The following is a 7,511-nucleotide window of genomic DNA, read 5'->3' as shown; positions in this document are numbered from 1 at the left end:
CAGGTAGCTGAAAGTAGTTCTGCTGGTCGTACGGACATCAAAGAAGGCACGTGGTGAGGGTAGTTAAGAAAGGGCCCTACTAGGTCAACGGCACTGTAGAACCTGTGGGAGGACAGGCCATAACTCTCGTACGTGCCACGAAAGAATGTAGAAGAAGAATTCTCTTTTTAGATACAAGTAAGTCGTACGAAGCATCTATAGCTAGTGTAGAGTAATCTAAGTTTTCGTACATGAAGTTCGTGATGCCAAGAAAAAGTGGCACACTCGGTGATGTGGCCCGCTCGGTGATGGAATACGTTATCTTAAAATTAAATTAAAAAGTTGGTTTAAGTATAATTCAAAGTAATGGCTACATGGTTTACTTTGAGCTCAAAGGATATGTTTTTAACATACTTAGTAATATTCTATATATATATATTCATACATTTATTAATCATACTAATACTAGATAGGTGTAAAATATATCTATTCTCTAAAGGTTTTATGAATATTAAATAGATTCTAAAGTAATAGTTAAAATAGTAAGACAATATATAAGGAAAAAGGTGACATGTTAATTATTAAAAGAAGAACTCTTTAAGTTACTTACTACCACTACTTCTACTACTACTACTACTACTACTAGTACTTCTACTCTTATATTCTACGAATACAATATAGCGTAGAATTGTATTACTTACAATATAAGATTGTAAGAGGCTACGCCTAAGTGTGTGTGTGATCGAGTATATCTATACGACTACCTGGACTTCAAGAAGCTTGAAGTCTTCTTAATGCCTTTTTGGCTATGGATGGCGTAAGTAGTCGTACGCTTGGCCCGTTGGGCCCGCCTATTACAAAGATCCTAAGATAAAAAGACTCAATAGTTGTATTTTTTCCACTTAATAGACTACTGATAGCTATAGCTATAATAGATATTCACTATAAAAGTAGTACTGATATATCAGTTTAATCTAGATAATATATATATACATTATACATGTTCTATATTGTGTTATTCTATAAGTGTACTTAATAGCGCTTTATAATATAACGTGGTTCACAAGTACGTCACTAACCCAAGCAAGTCGCTAACGCCCCATTACTACATCTACATGAACACTTCATTATAGTTTTTTATTATAGTTAATAAATATTGCAATACACTAAATTAATTATTAGAATTGCTACTATTACTTACACTACCTATCTTAACTACACAGGTATAAGCGTTGTGTCTAGTCTACTTGCAACGCCTGCACTGCTACCCTCCTTGCACCCTCTTTAACGCACTCTTACTATTACTATAACTACTACTTGCCTATTTAGCTAAGACTTCTTGTACTTTGCCTATAGTAAGAGTCTCTTCTGTCTATATATATCGCCACTTATAGCTTTTACGCTTATTTAACTTATTAAGAGCTGCTTTAAGCGTACTTACTTCCTCTATTATAAGCGTTATTTTATGTGCTATATCCTAGGCGCTCTTACTTAGCTACGCAATCTACTTAGTAAGTAAATTAGTAGAAGACCTATAGCGTTTTCTTACGCTCTCTTAAATAAGACTAATTTAAGACTTAACTTCGCGCGCGTTGCGTAGTGTCTGCGCCTACTAGGCAGCTACCTATTGCGGTAATTATATAGGTATCTACACTACCACATTAAGCTTAGATAGCACAGCCTATAGGTTATGTGGGACTAGACTAGCGCCTCTAAAGCTAGCTTAGATATTCTCCTTTGTAATAGACTGCTTAAAAGCAGTCTTAAAGGCTAGTAGGAAGGTCTCTTTATTAATATAGTAGGTGTAGTTGCGTACTAAGCCTAAAATAGTGTTACTATACTTGCGCTTTGATAGCGAGAAGTAGGCAACGTTAAGAGGCTGTAATAAGTAAGACGAGTGCGCAGGCATATAGAGAAGCATAATATTCTTCTCCTTACAAAGATCTTAGAAATTAATAGAGCAGTAGCTCTTATAGCTTTTAATAATGAGTAGTTAATATCTACCTATAGCAGAGCGCTTTGTATAGGTATTAAAGTGCTCTAACTAGGCAAGACTAAGCTAATTATTTGTCTAGCTATTAAGACTAACTTTAAGAACCTAGTTGGTAGGCTAATTCTTAAACTAGACGTTAATAAGCACCTTGCCTATAAGGATAACAAAGGGTAGTACTTAGCAACCTAACGCGCCTACGCCTTAGATTATAGTAACCTACTTATAGTTGCTTAGCTGTATCTACTTCCTTTTCTTATATCCTTCTTATACTATAATAACTAAATATAATAAAATCTTACCTATTATAAAGCTAGTCTTATCAAAGTTGTAGATATTGTTATCTACAATACCCTACTTCTACCTTATCACCTAGACTAAGTTGAACTAACGCTAGATAGCTACTAGATCCTTATAGGTGGCTTGCTAGTAATTATAGGGACAGCTCTAGCGCGTATAGAGCTTAGGAGTCCGCTTAACAAAGTTGTTAACTTAATTCTTGCTAATAGGGTTGCTACTACGCTCCTCTAATAGTTTATTAGCTATTACTTAAATTTTAAGCTTTGTAGGCGTAAATCCTTACGCAGACTCTTTAAGAATACGCTTAACTATAGCCTCCTCTTCTAGCTTATCTAGACGCTTTAATTTTAGCTTATAGTCGCGTTAAGGGCGCTTTCTAGCGCGTAAATTAGATAGAGTTCTTTCTAGGACGTTGTAAATTGTGGTAGCACAGTTTATAATTTGAATATATTATAACTAGACGTTAAAAAGAGCAAGTTGAAGATTAGATTTAGAATATATTAATAGATAGTTACGTTCTTAAGACATCACGCGTTATAGTAATGAAGTTAGTAGGCTAGTGGGGCGTTAGCGACTCGCTTGGGTTAGCGACTCACTTGTGGAACACGTTAGGTAATTACTTTCTCTCTACTCTTATTTCTCTTCTTATTAGAGTAGTAACTTAGTAGTATCTCTTTATTTTAGCTAAGCTTTAAAAGAGTAAAATTCTTATCCTAAAGCATAATACTTAAAGGGTTCTTTTGTATTATAGAATAGTCTATACTTGTTACACGGGGTTAGGTGCTGATACTTCTCTAAGCTCGGTCCGGGTTAGGGCGAGTGAGATGGTGTGAAGAGCTCCGTGAGGTTGTCCGGCGATTCGTAGTGGAAAAGAGTTATAGATGTAACCGGGGTTTGACAACGCTAATCTATTAGATAGACTAACATATAACTATCTTGTGAAGTAATAGTACTAGTAAGAAAGTACAATTTAAGTTAACTACAACGAGAGTAATAATGAAATCTATCTATTCTTATATCCTCATTGCTTCTAGTCCTGCCATCACTGCTATTACGACTTTTCTGTTGCTTGGCCTGATGTCCTAATGGCTGCTATTAGAGGATTGCTGCTATTACATACTAGCGTCTGACGGTCGTCTTAGCGTGATTTCAATCACGTGATCCTCGCCCCGCGATGATTATTACCTTTTGACGTGGACGTCTATAGGCCTTTAGCCGTCTCGTTACTTATTAAGGAAAGAATCCTTTTTATTACTCGTAACATTACCTCCCCTCATAGGGCTATTGTCTTGATACCCTAGAATATCGTTTTCCCGTGCCGCGTGTTAAGACGCTGGCTGTATATAAGGTTAGAGCCTGCCCACTTGTTGTAGCCGTCTCTGCCTTGTAGCCTTCCTAACTATGCCTAAGGTCTAATCTTCTTGCTATATTTGTGCTTAGGACTTAACTTCTAAGCGTCGCGCTCGTGCTAACTGTGTAAAAGAGTAGGGGAACGAAATGACCTTTTGTTATAAGCGCTGTAAAGAGAAGAACCTTTATTGTTTTGTGGATACTGCCACTAGGCGTTATGCTAGCTGTATTTCTATTGCTGCTGCGTATAGTCTTTTTATGTCTAAGGAGGAATAGGAGAAGGTTTAAGCTAAGAAGCGCAAAAAACGATTAGAGATTGCGCGCGCTAAAGAGCGTTAGGCCCTAGCCGCTGCTAAGGCTTCTTGCGCGGCTGTAGAAACTTCTTGTCTTTGACGTGAACTTCTAGAGACTAAGGCGCGAGAGCAAGAGTTTGCTAATTAGGATCTTGTTATTTTGAACTTTCAGAATCGGGCGAAAGAGCAGGCTAAGGGGAACTCTGCCTTGGGTACGGGCCTTCCTGTTGTCGAACCACCGCTATTCGAACCGTCGGCTAATCTAGGCTGGTTACAGGCTTACTCCTTCGATCCTTCTTTTAACTATTCCTTCCTTTTCTCTAAGGGGGTACCCCTCGCTTCTCTAGGTGCTTCTAGTAGTATTCACGTACTAGTGACTTGCAGTTCGTCAGGTTTCCTTTAGGTTCCTAAGTGTTATGGCTTTCTAGCCATCCTTGCCACTTGACTAAGTACTTCCACTAACTACCGATTTTCCGCAGGTCCTTGATTTCTTCGACCTCGTACTCGTCGTCTTTAAGCTCTATGTCTGTTGCTAGCTTAGCATCTAGAGGTGCTAGTTCTAGGAGTTTCTTGTGAAAGACAGGGTAGATTCGCATGCCTTATAGGAGTTTTAACTTATAGTTTACTTTTCCTATTTCCTCTAGGATCTTAAATAGTCCTACTTAGAAGTTATCTAATTTTCTGTATAGTCGTTTAGTTTTTAGGTTTTGTCGTAATAGGGAAACTTTGTCCCCCTTCTCAAAGGTTAGTCCCTTAATTCTTAGTTTATTCGCTGCTTTAGATGTTGTAAGGTTTTATTAAGCTATGTTCTTGCTTAATTCTTTATGCAGTTCTCGCATAAGCTTCGCTTTGTCGTCTGCTCCTACCGCGATACTTTTAATGTCCTTTAGATCTTAATAAGCAACTAGCTTATATCTGTAGTTCGCGTAGTGCGGCGAATGTTTTGTTATTGCGGATTTCGTGCTATTATAGGCTAATTGCGCTATTAGTAGCAACTCTACCTAGTTGTCTTGCAATTTGTTGGCGTACATTTGTAAGTACTGCCCTAATGTCTAGTTTATTCTTTCTATCTAGCTGTCTATTTCTAGGTGAAAGCTTGTTAAAAGCTTCTTCTTAACACCTAACTTTGCTAAGAACTTGCTCTGGTATTTAGACGTAAACAGTTTATCACGATTAGTGATGAACTCTTTAGGTATCCTATGCTCTAACACTATTGCCTTAGAAACTTCGTACGCGCATTTGTCTGCTGTAATTGTCTCTTCTATAGGCATAAACTTTGCTCCTTTAGTTAATTAACATACGATAACTAGGACTATGTCGCATAATTGTTTAGATCCTGGTTCTCTTGATTTTAGGAGCTTTACTATAAAGTCTATTGTTACACTTGTCTATAGTCTAGATGGTGGCTGTAAGGGTTGTAACAGGCCGTAGGGCTTATGTCTCTTAGGCTTGTTTTAGTAACATGCTAAACAGTTGCCTATTATTTCCTGCACCTTCGTACGCATACGTGGTATTGCAAACACCTTAGATAGTCGTCTAACTATTTTGTCGACTCCTGCATGTCTGTATTCCTTGGACTTGTGCAGTTCTTTAATATGACTCGATCTTATATATTTAGGTATATATACCTTATTTAGATCCTAAAGTTCTCGCTTATTTAGTAATAGTCTAGCGAGATTATTTTCTCCTTCCTTAGGGATCTATTCCGTGGCTTTCTGCTGCTATTGCTGCTGTAGCGTTTCTACCTGCTTGGCCACCTTAGCTACTTTAGCTAGTTCTGGCTGGTTGTACTTTAGACTGCTGTCGGGCATCGTCTTAAGTAGGGCGTTATGTGGTTCCTTATGACCCTCTTCGCGCAAATCAGACCTTCTACTTAAAGCGTCTGCTGCTCTATTAAGCGTTCCTGCGCGGTGCGACATCTTGAAGTCGAACTAAGCAAGCGTCTCTACCTATTAGACTTGTTGTTAGTTAAGTTTCTTAGTTGTTATAAAACTTATCAGGTTTTAGCAATTAGTAAAAACCTTAATCGTGTTAGGGAGTCCTAATAGGTACGCTTTCTATTATTTAAAGTCATTAACTACTCTAAGTAGTTCCTTATTGTAAATATTGTAATTAAGTTCTGCTCCTAAGAACTTCCGTAAATAGTAGAACACTAGTCTCTATCTCTTATCTAGGCACTGCTGTAACAACACAGCTCCAAGTGCGTAGTAAGACGCGTCGGTCTTAACTCTAGTAGGTCGTTGAGGGTTGTACATCTTAAGTACTGGCGCCTCTAGGAATATCTGCTTAATTTAATTAAAAGCCTCCTAATGTTCCTATTCTTATTTAAAACCTATTTCCTTTTTCGTAATCTCTGTAAGAGGTGCTGTGATCTTCAAGTAAACCTTTATAAACTTTTAATAATAGTTTGCAAATCCTAAGAAGGATTAAACATCCTTAACTATATCAGGTTTTAGCTATTCCTGCACAGTCTATATCTTCTTTAGGTTTATTTTCACTCCTTTAGTTAAGATAATAAATCTAAGGAATTTCGTTTCCTAAGTATAAAATCACATTTTGCTAGTTAAAAGTATAGCTTATATTTCTTAAGCTTCTATAATACCTTCTTAACATGCTTAAAATATTCTTCGCGTGTGCCGCTAGAGTACACTAGTACATCGTCTAGATACGCGGTAACAAAGATTCTGAGGTATTCGTAGAGCGCGTTGTTAATAACTAATTAAAAGGTTGCTAGCGCATTTATTAATCCAAATAGAATAAATATATACTCAAAGAGTTCGTACTTTGTTTTAAACACTATTATCCACTTGTGACCTTCTTTAATTCTAATTTAGTAAAATCCTTCTCAAACGTCGAACTTCGTAAACCACTTAGCTCCCTAGAGTCGATCTATAAGCTCTATAATAAGTGGTAGGGGATATCAGTTCTTCCAAGTAACGCTATTCAACCTCCTAAAGTCAACACATAGTCGCCACTTCCTGTTAGGCTTCTTTACGAATAATATAGGTGAGGCCATTAGGCCTGATCTCAGTTAGATAAATCCCTTTTTTAAGTTCTTCTAGAGGTAATTCTATAGCTTAGCATTGTGCTCAGGCGCTATAGGGTACATCCCTCCTAGGCTCAACCTCGCTCCTTTCTCTAAGATAATCTCGTGATCCTAATTCTGGTGTTTTGCTAAGTCTGTTGCTTCGTTTTCCTCAAATAGTTCCTTAAACTCTCGTGTTTAGTATTCTGCTAGAATCGCCAATAGTAGTTCGTCCTTCGTGGGCGCAACCTGTGGTACTAGTCCTTCCTTTATAGTCGCGACCTGCTGTATCTAGATAACTCCTACTCTCTAAGGGTCCTTCGCATAGATTCTCGCGATCTTATGCGGCGAGATCTAGCCTATCCTCCCGTCCTGGGGTAAGCTCTGGATAATCGGGCGCATCTCTTTACGTCTAGCTCCAGCAACCTTGTGCACAGGTTCTTAGCTAAGCAACGTCTTCTTTTGCTAATTAATAGCAGAGTTATGTTCTAACAACTAGTCGTAGCTAATTATCATCTCTGTTTCTCCAAGATCCATAATGCTAATTCGTTCTTGGCTTTCTTGACTAGCCAGG

The sequence above is a fragment of the Exserohilum turcica genome (assembly GCF_000359705.1).
Source record: "Exserohilum turcica Et28A unplaced genomic scaffold SETTUscaffold_14, whole genome shotgun sequence".
Classification (NCBI taxonomy): domain Eukaryota; kingdom Fungi; phylum Ascomycota; class Dothideomycetes; order Pleosporales; family Pleosporaceae; genus Exserohilum; species Exserohilum turcicum.
This window is presented reverse-complemented; position numbering follows the sequence as displayed.